General features: G+C 33.5%; 1 long non-coding RNA gene across 2 annotated transcripts; it reads right to left on the bottom strand.

The window, feature by feature from the left end:
- Positions 1–1,632: 1,632 nt before the first annotated feature.
- LOC143903340 (uncharacterized) lies at positions 1,633–3,252 on the bottom strand. 2 transcript variants are annotated; one of them, XR_013258693.1, is made up of 3 exons: positions 3,143–3,252; positions 2,037–2,436; positions 1,633–1,743 (listed from the first exon to the last, which is right to left on the bottom strand). It is a non-coding gene; the product is annotated as an uncharacterized LOC143903340 (long non-coding RNA). The 2 variants fall into 2 exon arrangements; XR_013258692.1 differs by lacking the exon at positions 1,633–1,743 and having other exon boundaries at positions 2,033–2,436.
- Between the last annotated feature and the right edge of the window lie 10,904 nt (positions 3,253–14,156).

The following is a 14,156-nucleotide window of genomic DNA, read 5'->3' as shown; positions in this document are numbered from 1 at the left end:
TGACTGTGATTGGCTGATTGGCTGATTTGCTTACTGCTTAAGTTTTTTTTATGTGCCCGGGCCTAAACGCCATCGCACACAAAATTGCATAGGCTGCATAAGCATACCATAAGACCGCTGGACCAATGAGCATCTTATGTAAATTAATATGGTGACATTATGCTGGATGCTCATTGGTTTAGCGGTCTTATGCTACGCTTATGCTAAGCTATGCATTTTATGTGCAATGGCCATAGGCTTTCGCACACGAATTGCCATAACCATAAACGTAAAACGTGAAGATAACTCAAGAACCAATCAGAATGTTGCTTTAGATTTATGTGTTCTAGAAGACGATAGAAATGATGATAAAGTTGGCCGTAAGCAGTTGAAATTTCAACTGGTTGAAATTGTACTTATTTCTGCTTACGGCCAACTTTATCATTATTTCTATCGTTTTTTAGAATACATAAAGCTAAAGCAATATTCTGATTGGTTTTTCAGCTTATGTTTACGTTTTACGTTTATGGTTATGGCAATTCGTGTGCGAACGCTTTTTTATTGTTTATATTTCGTAGACGTAAGCAGCACAATTACTCGACGAGCAAGTTAGCTTTGCTGATTCGAATGACAGCCATTATTTTCAGAGCAATTGAGAGGAAGATATTTGAGGAAAATATTTGTCGCTCAAACAGAAACGTGTATAAAAAAGCTTAAGTTACATTACTTAAAGCATTAAATCTCAAGATTGAATAATAATAAATATATTTATTAAAAAACGATGATAATATGCTCAGACTCTAGCCATAGAAATTACATTGTATGCCAACCTTCTTGCCATCAGCAGAATCTTTGGCTAATATCAACATTACATTTACAACTAAAATCTCAAAAATAATTATGATAGTGTCATCGATAAAAACGACATTAATGCGTGAAAATAATTAAAACCAAATTTAAATAGTTAAATTTTATAAAGAATTAATAAAATATTACACAATTATTACAATTCTAAAATCGTCAATACTAGCAGTATTGATTGACGCAATGTTATGTACTTTATAATTTCAAAATTCATGTTAATGTTTGGAAACGTATGATATTAGAATCTTGTAGTTAAATGATACCATAAAGATACTGGTTAGTAAAATACTAGATTCATTGTTGGTGTCACAAAAGACAGCAGACTAACGTGCTACGGCTAATGCGCACATCAATATTTATAACTCATAAATAAATAGTGATAATAATCTTGTTTTGTTATTTGATATGGACGCTACTGGTATCACATAATTATATTATTTTGAACATTTATTTCAAACAGTATTAGATCATTTATTATTCATTGTAAATAGCAGACTCGATTAAGCAATAAATTTATTATTAGCAGACCATCAGTCACACGAGCAAATGCTTTTATATATAATCATCCTGTTTAAAATATAAGAGATAAAATGCGATAATGATTTCTTTCAAAAATGATATTAATATTTAACGCATACGCTAAGTGGCTTACATAATTAAATTATTTACAACAGCATGGAGGATTATTAAAATACCTTTTTGTTGTCATCATTGATCTGCCTGTATGTCATTATTTCATATTTATCTATACAGGATTGGGATAATTATTAGAACGTTATTGTCATTAAAGATTGTGCACAAATATTTATTTGCGTAAAATAATAGGAGGAAATGCAACGTCAAACTTTTTATTATTAAAGGCCGTTGGCGCTTATTTCTATTCCGCAGTGTGGCTTAAATCTGGAAAGTAAATAGTGATATCAATTTCAAAACAATTTTAATTCATAATAATGCAGAGTATGCATGCTAGATGTATTATGTAGTTAGAAGTTTGTAAGAGATTAAGTTTTTAAAGATTGTAGGTGCTATCATGTTTGTTATATAACATGCATTACTATACTCGTCCTTTTCAGGTGCTACAGATTGAGCGCAAATGGTTCCTTAAACTTTTTATAAAAAATTAATATTATAATAAAACTTTTGTTATTCAACAATTTAAACTAGAAATATAAAAAAATACGCATTTGACTTACCAATGGTAACAAATTTAATGTTTTCAAAATCGTACAGGTTAATTAATTAACATAACTATTATAATTCCGGTATTCTACATTGTAAACACTATGGTGTCGCATTTGAATAAAGTAGCAAAAACCATTTAATTCTAAGATATATAAACTATAACTGCGAGATAAACATGTTAACAGCCCAGGGACTGCCTGTAACAGAGAAAGAAAAAGAAAGAATTTATAAGCTTTCTAAAATTTGATTGTTTACATATAAATAATTTTGAATAGAAGCAGCTTAGGCACGTTCCCCACGAATTCTGCGGGCCAACTGGATGTCCTTGGGCATAATGATGACCCTCTTGACGTGAATCGTACAAAGGTTGGTGTCCTCAAACAGACCGATGAGGTAGGCCTCGCTCGCCTTCTGCAGGGCCATTGGACGTTATAAACAATATATTCACGTAATCCAGTCAGTATGCATTTTGAGTAAAACAAAATAAAAATTTCTACTTTAAAATATAAGTAATACATGTTAAATAGAGATACGCGCACAAGAACAAAATCCGCCGAAAACATTAAAGACATCAAAAAATATAGTTTAAATTATTTTGTAAATAATCCAACCGATTTTACACATTTCGAGCATGAATATTAACGTTGTCTTAGAACAAAATCGGTTTGCATTAGGATATTAAAAAAATAAACATAGATAAATATTTGAGTAAAATAATAGTTGACAATAACCTAACCTAACCTACCCTTTGATCTCCTATTAGGGCTCAGTCACAATGAGAAAAATAAGGAATAAGATAAAGGAATAAGGAATAAGGCATGTTGCATCTCACTTTAATGTACGTGTACTGAAGTGAGATGCGACATTCCTTTATTCCTTATTCCTTTATTTTATTCCTTATTTTTCTCATTGTGACTGAGCCTTTACTCGGCCGTGTTTTTAAATAACCTAACCTAACCACGTTATCCCATGATACACTCAAAACATTTACGTTATTTTAAAACAAAACGGTTTTTGCTATTTATTTTCGACATTTAAATTTTAGATAAATATGAAATAACAGATCTGCGCTTTATACTACACTGGATTAAACAAAAACTTTCTTTCTCGCTCTCACCTCCAAATATAAGTCTGTTTTCTATTGCTGAACTGGCTGCACTCATGGTGTAAGGCTGAGTTTCCACTGAGCGCGTCACGCGTCGCATCATCCATCGCAATGGGTGCGTGGTAATGCCCGATCTACAATAGCTGTAACGAGCCTTATAGGAGCCTCTCTCAGGGTGCGTATTATGGAACTTTTCGAAATGGATTCCGATCGGAATTGTTATTTCCTTTCTATTGTATTTCTATTGTATTTTTAGGGAAAACAGTATAATTTCGACAGAAATCCATTCCGCAAAGTTACGTGCATAATACGTGCCAGTACACATTAACGATATTATTGTTACGTGCTTTGCTGTAGCACTGTAGTGTTACATACCTGCGTAAAGCACGAAATGATGTCGTTAACATTTACAGAATAGGTGTCTTAGAATTTAAAATAAAGAATTACAAAATTAATAAAAAATGAAAATGACAATGTCATGCATTTATCTATATATACATCTCGTAATTTTCTCTATCAATAAATTGTTGTATACTATTATAATTTATTTTATTGAAATATTCTTTTCAGGTATTTTAAAGTTTTGGTTATCTTATCTCTATCAAGTCAAAATAAAAATATAAACAAACTCACACTTTCTCACAGCCTCTGTAGAATTCTCTCACGTAGTAAGCTGTAGTAAGCCTCAAGCCGTAAGAAATTGACCAATTACAGGCGAATGTGAGGAGAATAATCGACTGTGATTGGTCAATTTCTTGCATCTTGAGGCTTACTACAGCTTACTACAGCTATTGTAGATCGGGCTGTTTATGGTAGCGGCTACCATGCAGCCAATTGCTGGTACGCATTCGTGTACCGCTACAGTACGTGTACATTATGCATAACGCATAATGTGTAAGCATAAGAAAATTGATTGGTCCATACACATGTGCATAAGGAAATAGACCAATCAATTTTCTTATGCTTACGCATTATGCGTTATGCAGAAGTGTGTGCTCCCCGCTTTAACCAGTAAAACCCAAGCAGTAAGCAAATCAGCCAATCACAGTCAAGAACTTAAGGCACGGCCCTAAGCGGTGGCGAATCCATACTGTTGATTTCTTACTGCTTAAGTTTTAGGGTTGGTTTATAATAGCCGTAACCGTTGATTTAAGCCGTAATCTTTAAGAAATTGACCAATCACAGTCGATTATTCTTCTCACATTCGACTGTGATTGGTCAATTTCTTAAAGATTACGGCTTAAATCAACGGTTATGGCTATTATAAATCAACCCTTACTGCTTAAGTTTTTCTATGTGCCAAGGCCCTTATTATTCGGGCAAGAGAGGGTTTTAATAAAAAATCTTTTGTATGTAAAGTGGGGAACACGGACTTTTGCATAACGCATAATGCGTAAGTATAAGAAAAATGATTGGTCTATTTCCTCATGCACATGTATATGGAACAATCATCAATTTACTTATGCTTATGTTTATGCGCTACGCAAGTTTGTCTGGATAGACCTTAAAGCCCCGGACACACACTTTTTCGTAATAGTAACAGTACTGTCTTTGTAAATAATGTAATTATTTCGTCCCTACCGTATCAATGGCCGCGTTCAGCAGATACAATTGTTGAGTTCGTCTTATCAACACTCTCCGTTGATTGGTTGGTTCTAAAAGTAAGAGCCAATCACGTTCGACTGCTACTCAGCGGCTTGGTCTGCTGAACGCGCCCAATTTCATGCACGGACAGTGTCTTTTAGAATAAAATAATTACTGTCTTGTTGTATGTACGATATTAAAACAGCAATCATAGAAATATATTTTGGCACAATAACAGCTGAAATTAACACGACCTATTCTTTTGAGGTCCAAATATCGCCAGTGCCTTTAAACAATCTAATCATTGCAACACTCCAAACATAATTTATTATTGTTATTCTAGAACAAAGCCTGTGGGCTTTGTTCTACATTAAGCATTACTTAATGTAGAATTCTACAATTTAACCATGTGACACTTCAATAGAGCGTTTGTATTAAATATTAACGTTTCTAGAGACAAAATTAATGTCGCTATTAGTTTTTGTCATAATTATTTAAATTGTAATTGCACATTTGCTCGCGGGGCTCTTCAGTTGCTAAGACAGAACAAATCTTTCTAATATTGGTTCGTGTTACATTTATAAACATGTAATTACATCCAGCTAGCGTGCATTCCAAGTATTAATAAAATTTGAAAATAACAGATATCAATATTCATCTTTAATTTAAAAAGTAAATGCGAGGTAAAGATACATGCATGGCAATGCTGTCCGATGAAAACGTTGAACGCGTTATAAAAATCGCTTATTTTCGTAAATAATACCTTATTATTTCGTGACTATTGTATTTTTTAAGCAGGGACATTAATAATATTTTTTAGAATAAAATAATTACTGTCTTGTGTGTATGATTTTAGAACTGTATTTGGAAAAATATTTGGTCGTAATAATAGTTGGCAATAACATAACCTATCCTATCTTCAAAGTCCTAATATTCATCTGTGCTTTCAAACAATCTATAAGTCATTGCATTATGTACATACATACAACTCCGAACATTAATGCCATTCTAGAACGAAGGTGCTCTCGTTAATCACTTTCGACATTTAAGCTTAAAATAAATGTGATACAGTAATGTGTGCACGACGAGTGCCTATGGCGTTTTATTAATATTTCATGTTTTGCGAAAAACCTGCTCAGCAAATGTCCCAAGCTTTCCCGTTTACAAACAAAATTGATGTCACTAATCATCATTGAGATTCGAGTCAGGAATATGAAAAAGCTTAACGCAACCGATGTCATTCATCGTGCACACATTACTGTATCACGTTTATTTTAACCTTAAATGTCGAAAGTGATTAACAAGAGCACCTTCGTTCTAGAATGACATTAATGTTCGGAGTTGTACATATTGCAATGATTTATAGATTGTTTTAAAGCACAGGTGATTGTTGGACTTTAAATATAGGTTATGTTATTGTCAGCTATTATTGTAACCAACTGTTCTTCAAAATTTCAGTTCTAAAATCATACACGCAAGACAGTAATTATTTTATTCTAAAAGATATTAATGTTCGTGCTTAAAACTGACGACACGATAGTCACGAAATAATTATAGATTATTTACAAAAATGAGCAACTTTTATGACGTGTTCAATCATGTTTACATCTGATAGCATTTCCATGTATGTATATTTATCTTGCATTTACTGTTTAAATTGAAGAAGAATATTGATGTTTTTTTTTCTTTTTCAAAAATTCATTAATACTCAGAATGTACCCTAGCTGGATGTGATTATATGTTTATAAATGTAACACAAGCCAATAGTAGAAAAATTTATTTTGTGTAATGCTGGATCTACAATGCGAGTCGCAAAGTCGTGAGTCGCAAGAATTGACCAATCACAGTCGATTATTCTCCTCAAATTCAACTGTGATTGGTCAATTTTTGCGACGCGCATTGTAAACCCAGCATTAGCAATTGAAGGGCCCCGCGCGCGAATATGCATTCAGAATTTAAGTCACTATGACAAAAACCACCAGCGACATTAATTTCGTTTCTAGAAACGTTAATGTTTGATATGAACGCTCTATTGGAGAAAGTCACATGGTTATATTGTAGAATGAATCTTACATTAAGTATGTTTATGTGACAAACCAACAAGTTTCAGGCGATTATAAGAACCATAAATATTTCGCGCAATAAACGGTCGCGTAAACTCCTTCACATTCTCAACTCAAATCTCAATACTGATTAGCGATAGCCATCAGTCATTTTGTTTGTAAACGGGAAAGCTTGGTATTTGTTGAGTAGATTTTTTACAAAATATGAGGGATTAGTAAAACGCATCTTTCTCATTGTCATCACTCGTCGTTCACACATTGGTGTAACGCATTTGTTAAACCTTAAATTTTGAATGTGAATGTGAATAACGAGAGTCGCGTTGTTCTAGAATGACCATAATAATGTTCGGAGTGTAACCTAATGGATATCGTAACTGTCGTAAGTCGTGAGTCGTAAGAAATTTACCAATCATAGTCAAAGAGGAGAATAATCAACTAGTGATTGGTTAATTTCTTACGACTCACGACTTACGACAGTTAAGGCCATCGCACACAAAATGCATAGCTTAGCATAAGCGTAGCATAAGACCGCTAAACCAATGAGCATCCAGCATAAAGTCGCCATATTGATTTACATAAGATGCTCATTGGTCCAGCGATCTTATGCTATGCTTATGCAGCCTATGCAATTTTGTGTGCGATGGCCTTTACGATATCCATTGTAGACCGGCTTTTATGATTGAGTCATATCGGTGAGATCGGTGTAGCACTCACTTTGCGTGGGAAAATGTAAACGTATGTGTTATTGTAAACACAAAATAAAAGAACAGTTAATGAGATATTGGATGTCTTCACTATCAAGACTGTAATTTAAGACTTCTAACAATGTAAAACTATGGTCTGTTTTCTATTGCTGGCTGCACTAGTTCAGAGTTTATCTTTTTTACTCCACAAAGGAAAAATAAACTCTGAACTAGTGCAGCCAGTTCAGCAATAGAAAACAGACTCCATATCTGTGTGGAATTATATCTGAATGACAGATTATCTGACATTTCTCAAGTTTATAATTTCTAGTTTTAAGGTTAGAAGAACTATCATGTTTCTATCATAAATTGTCGGTTATTTTTAATAACTTATTCAGATATTAAATATTTGTAATTTCCAAATTTTATTAGGCAAAAAGACATCCAACAAATATAATTTTATTAAAATTTAAGTAAAGTATCATAAATTAAATATTTGCTAATGTCAGTCTAAACTATGATCCCAACAATATTCTTGAAGCATTGATGTTTTAATGTGAAGGGACTTTTGTCTTTAACTTATCATATTTCTGTTAAAAAATTCTCATATTTTATTCAACTAAATTTCAAAGATGAATAACCATAGCAGTGCACTGTTCTCAAAAGCGTTATTGGTGTTCAGGGTATACTGAAAACTGGTGATTAAAATGTTCACAAATATTACAATATTATACTGATTTTATTATCTTTTGCAGCTATTGACAACGCGCCACGATTTCTATGTGTCATCGGACAATCTTCAAGGAAAACAGGGATTAATTTTGTTTCAAGACAATACAAATATTTGAAAAAATCACTATTGGGAACAAGTGGGCAGATTGCGTACAGAATACATACTGTATTGTTTTAAAAGGATAATTTGAAATTAATAGAATCAGCACTTAAGGATTAAGTTATTTAAGAATAAGTAATAACGATTTCTATAATGCATTTAACGTTTTTAATCCCATTTTCACGTGCGTATCTCTATATTTTATTGCTTAGAAATAAAAAAAGAACACAAATGTCTATTTTTAAAAATAGAGTAGCATGGAATACACATTAATGGCACTTGGATTGGCACTTGAATGTAGCATTTGGATCATCATATAGTTTATAATGTAATATAATATGGACGAATAATTAGAAAGTTCAAATCTGTTAATGGGAACGGTTCAACTTGAACACATCTACTTCGTCGCATCTTTTACTTAAATCTAAAAAATAAATAACAATATTCTTTTTGTTTTAAAACGAAAAGCCTTTGATATAGATGCGACAAGAATTGAATAGTTGGACTATTTAAAAAATAGCACGATTTTTAAGATGTTTTTAACATTTTCCGCCAAACTCTTTCCTGCGCCCGAATCTTTGTTTTACATTTATTGCATAAATTTTAGAAGAAAATGATTTCTATTTTGATATAAAAATACGTTAATATTTGGAACGCTAGCTAGATCATGTGACTAAATTCTCTCCAATGTAGCACGGGTGAATATATTAAAGAGCTTTGTTACCAGAAGCGGATGGGCTGCGAGCGTACCCAAGTAGCACAGCAAGTCACAATAAAGTCAAAATGATGTCAAAATGACTGCAAAATGACGATTTTTGATCATTTTACCTTCATTTTACCATCATTTTGACGTCATTTTGATTTTATTGTGACTTTCTGTTCTCCCTGGGTATATTATGTATTTTTAGATCTCAAAGATAAATAACTTTTGTTTTAAAACAGTATTAATGGTCAATATAAATGCTATCAAAGTCACATCATATTATTTACACAGTAGTGCGAATTAAAATGTTTTTAACGCTTTTGGCGAATTTCGTTTCTGCGCGCGTATGTTTGTATTACATTTATTGTCTAGATCTAAAAAAAATAAATTTTTTTATTTCGTCTTGAAACATTGAAACTACGTTGATATTCGAATTGCGTGCTTTCTGAAACATGGTTATAATGTAACTTGTAACACGAGATCAATATTAGAAAATTTTACTCTGTGCTAACAGTCGATGAGCCGCATACGTATGTGTAATTCGTATTTACAATTTTAGCCATTATGGCGAATAGCGATTTTAATTTTGCTTCGAGAAACGTTAATGTTTGATACAAACGTTCTATTGAAGAGAATCACACGGTTATATTGCCTACATTATGTATTGCTTAAGTCACAAACCCACAGATTTAAGGCGCTTATAAGAAAAATAAATACTTTTGCGATAAACATTGATCGCGTATTAAACTCTTTCATATTCCTGACTCAATTCTCAATACTGATTAGCGATAGCGATTTTATTCGTAAACGGGAAAGCTTTGGGCATTTGCTGAGCAGACTTCGCAAAACATGAGGAATTAATAAAACGCCATGGGTTGAAAACTAAAAATCTTCCCCCGTTTATTTTTAGTAAATTGCGGAAGAAACTTATTCTTCAGCAACATTTTTTATAAAAGATACAATACGATTATACCATTTACTTACAAAAAATAATAGTCAATTTAATTTTAAGTGGCCTATAAAATTTTATTTTAATAATATTTTTGGAATTATAGATATCTCGTTTTGTTTTTTAAACAATAACGCTAGTGCCGGCGTGCACAAATCTAAAGCAATACGAGGAGAGGATTCAAATTATATGATGGGAAACCCCAAAAAGCATGGAGATCCAATCAGACAGGGTATTCCACCTCTTTTCCCGCAATAAAATTGAAATGTTTCAGGCAAAAACGCCGTTTCATTGAAATGGGACGCCCGACAAAAAGAACATTTTTTTTTTTATCGGTCAACCCAACTTCAACAAGGAAAAGGGTTTTAAACCCAACAAAGATGTAAACATTTTTCGTATAATTTCAACAGTTCTAATTATATAAAAATGTTATAGGTATTCGTTTTTTTATTGATGACGAGGGCATAGAAATACAGGAAAAATTTAAAATACGGATGGGGATTCGCAAATAGCAGTGCGACGAAATCAGGAAATTAGTGTATGATTACATTTAAGTACAAGACGGGTTGTATTTTTTTTGAAGAGGACACCGGAGCAGAAATTAACGTTTAGCTCGTAAACGAAAACTTATCGACACAGCTTAAGACGACAGAATAATTCAAATCACCCATAGATTCTTCTTTGGATCTCCCTATCTTAAATAAAAATCAAGTGCATTAATCCTGGTTTTGCATTTCGTATGTGGATTTTTGTATGTGGACTTTGTTATCGGTCAAAACGGCTTAGGAGAAATTTTTTTAAAATTTAAACGCAATGCTAACCGGCGTATGGGAATCATGAGAAATATAATACATGTCATTTTCATCCGACACATTTTATATAGCCTTTTACTCCCAATTAATTGATTGCATACTATAAAAGAAACCATATATAGACTTCATTCGTTTGAAGGCATAACGGAACGCGCGAAGCGGCCCCAATTCCGAAATAAACCCATCTCGCGCTTCTGCGAGTACAATATGGTTGTAGAATTTGATCGTTAATCGACCACTCTTTCGGGACATTTTATTTTTTTATAAAATATATATTAGTAAAATTGTTATTTGCATATAAAATTTATTTTTTGTTGTAGGGCGATAAATATGTCGGGTTTTATTATACGGGGGTGTTTGTTTTAAAAATTAATGATACATATTTCAAATGTATCCAAATTTGTAATTAATCATAATCGATTTAGGAGTCATGGGGTAAATTTTATTTTTATTTCCTTTTTTTATTCTATATTTGTGTTTTTTAAAACCAATATTGGGCTGTAAAAACGGAGAAAAAGAATCTTCAATCTATCCGGAAAACATTCGAATCAAAAAGAACATAAAATGGATTAGTATATACATTCTTATTCTTCAGTACAAAGGAATTATTTTTATTTAAAAGGGAAATCGAAATGCATCGAAATAGCGCTTTGTTTAAAGTTGAGAAAAAAAGAGAGAGAGGTTTGTGTTATTTTTTTTGGCGGCCGTCGGGGCGTTTGAACTGATAGGTCAAGCCGCGCGTTCTATTTATTCATGGAAAAAGCGGCGAGGGCGCCGACAACGCTGGCCCCAAGCGGCGAGGCACGTGTTTACGCGAATGTGGAATTTTAGGGGGCGCGCCACCCCGGCCGAGCGAGCACGCGTCTCGTAGATACTTGCGGGAAACATCGTGCGTTAACATAAATTCGAGTCGCATAATTGCATCATTTTCGCAGTTAAGCTTAAAGTTTTGAGATCGGGCTTATTCGTGCGCGATAAGTTAAGTAATTGTGAAAAATATGGACGGAAAGGACAACAACGACCGTCACTGAGGGAAGCCAGCGAGATACATCCTGGCGAGCCAGGGCCGGCACGTAGAAGGTCGAGGAAGGCAGCCATTTTAGGGAAACCCGTTGAGAGAACCTTTCGGCATGAGATGAACGCCTTTCAAATTTCCTGGAAAAACGAGGCGTTGCCCTTGGTATTTTCGAGATATACTCTTGTATGAACTTTTTACGGATGTTATCATGAAACTAAGGTAACTGTTTAAATACTTTTTAATGGAAACGTTAGATTTCTCTGGCGTGCAGGGTGGAAACGTTAGATTCTTCTAGCGTTGCTAGAGTGGAAACGTTGATTTCTTTGACGTTGCAAGAGTGGAAACGTTGGATTTCTTCTAACGTTGCGAGAGTGAGAATCTCTCCTTCAAGGTTATCCTTGTTATTCTGGGGAGGAAAGTATCCTCATCTTATTTCGGGTTTGTGACAATTCATTTCGGTCAATTTTATAACAATGAAGAGCTCAGTTTAAAGTAAAGTAAATAATTAATAGTTGGTTGCAACATTCATGACAAGTAAAAACTTTAACTTCTTTGTACGATTATTCTTGCTCATTAATTAGACAATATCTTGTTAATTTGCGAGCTATGTGTACTTTTCTTTGTATTACGTACTAAATGATAATGCGTTCTTTGCGAAATATATAAAAATCGTTTTGGCATGTAAAACACTATCGAAAACCGTTCCTTGCGTTGATGTATAAGTTCTTATTCATTACTTTATAATCTTCTGATAAATATCTTGCGAATTATTAGTTATCTAGTATTGCGTTTATGCTGTGGTGAATTAATGTGTCAATTTAAGACTGTCTAGTACAATATTTAGTCTAGTAAATCAGTGAAAAACGTATCATATTGCTTTTGTTGTTCTATCGTAAATATAGTTAGGGGTTGTAGTGATCGCTCATAATGTAGTATTAATGCTTTGCAGAGACTTTGACACTTATTAGTAATACTCATCAGTATTAACATTACGAACAAATCACTTAATAGACTGATGATAGTAATTCTTTATTTAAATTAACGGATTGATGCATTATTTCCTAGATTATAGTAATTCTATCTGAAGTGATATTCTTGTATTAATTGATTTATGTTTGTTTCAAACGATGCCTTCTTTAGAAAGAACAACTAATTTAAGCTTGCTACGCCAAAAAGAAATTATACGAGAATAATGACTACTAGGACGATTCTTCTAACAAACAAAGATTTATATGATAAGGAAAGACTTCAGTAAAGCTCAAAGTATAGATGATATACAGGGTGTCAAAATAAAAGTAACCCCTCGAATAGAGGGGGGTAGATTGGGTCAAACTGAAAAGAAAAGTCTCGTACCATTTTGCAAAATTCGCAATAGTTNAACGAGTTANTAAATAAAACGTCTGAGCGAATGCGCGCACAGGAGCGATAGAGGCGGGCCTCGGCGGCTGGCTGGGCTGGCACGGTGCCCGGCGCGCGGCGAGCGGTGGGGGTCGAGAGACGAGCGGCGAGCGGGGCGCGGCGCGGCGCGGCGAACGTCGAGCGACTCGATGTTATACACTGCGACGAAAAAGTATTAGAGCCAGCCCATACTAAACTTACGATATTCCTTCGCGTAAACGGGATTTTCCTTCGCGTAAACGGGATTTTGTAGTAACTTACAATAATTTACTCCGCGTAAACGTAGTAACAGTAGGTAGCACACGTATTGGCTATTGCATAGGCATTGCCGTAACGTCTTACGCTTAGATAATATTAATTAGTTTAGCTTGAATTATGTGTAATAAAAACATTTAATTTTAGTAAATTTAATTATTTTGCATGTCAAAGTTTACGAGGTTTACCACAAGCCTTACTTTAAACTTTTGTTATGTTTATAATAACTTTAATGGTGCGTGTCCACCTGCGAGTAAAACTCTCGAGATGAGTAGCTCTCGAGATTGATTCTCGCAAATAAACATATTCCTAAAGAGTACCTAACGGAGAATGAATCGCAGCTCTCGGCGAGCGAACTTTTCAAGACCTACTCGCAAATCGACACGACGTTATTTTACTCTCGGAGATCAGCTCGCCAAGCTCGAACGCTGTTCGTATTTTGAGAGCTACATGATGACACAAAGGAACTTATTGAATAATGCGGAAATCATGAACCATTGTAGAATACTACTGTGACAGAAATAAAAGTTTTTTTAATTTTTATGTTTTGCGAATAAAGTGCGAAAAATTCATAATTTAAAGAATTAAATAATAATATTTTTAATACATTCTTTTATTACTTGGTCAATAATTAGTTACACTTAATTTTACATACTTTGCACGTTTTAGTTACAGCGTTAAAATTAAATACATTTTTACATCGCGAATTAAGTACATAAAAAAAAATAT

The sequence above is a fragment of the Temnothorax americanus genome, unplaced genomic scaffold (genome assembly GCF_048541705.1).
Source record: "Temnothorax americanus isolate GAGA-0224 unplaced genomic scaffold, ASM4854170v1 Scaffold46, whole genome shotgun sequence".
NCBI classification, from domain to species: domain Eukaryota; kingdom Metazoa; phylum Arthropoda; class Insecta; order Hymenoptera; family Formicidae; genus Temnothorax; species Temnothorax americanus.
The sequence above is the reverse complement of the archived record's forward strand: the minus strand, read 5'-3'. Positions and strand labels throughout refer to the sequence as shown.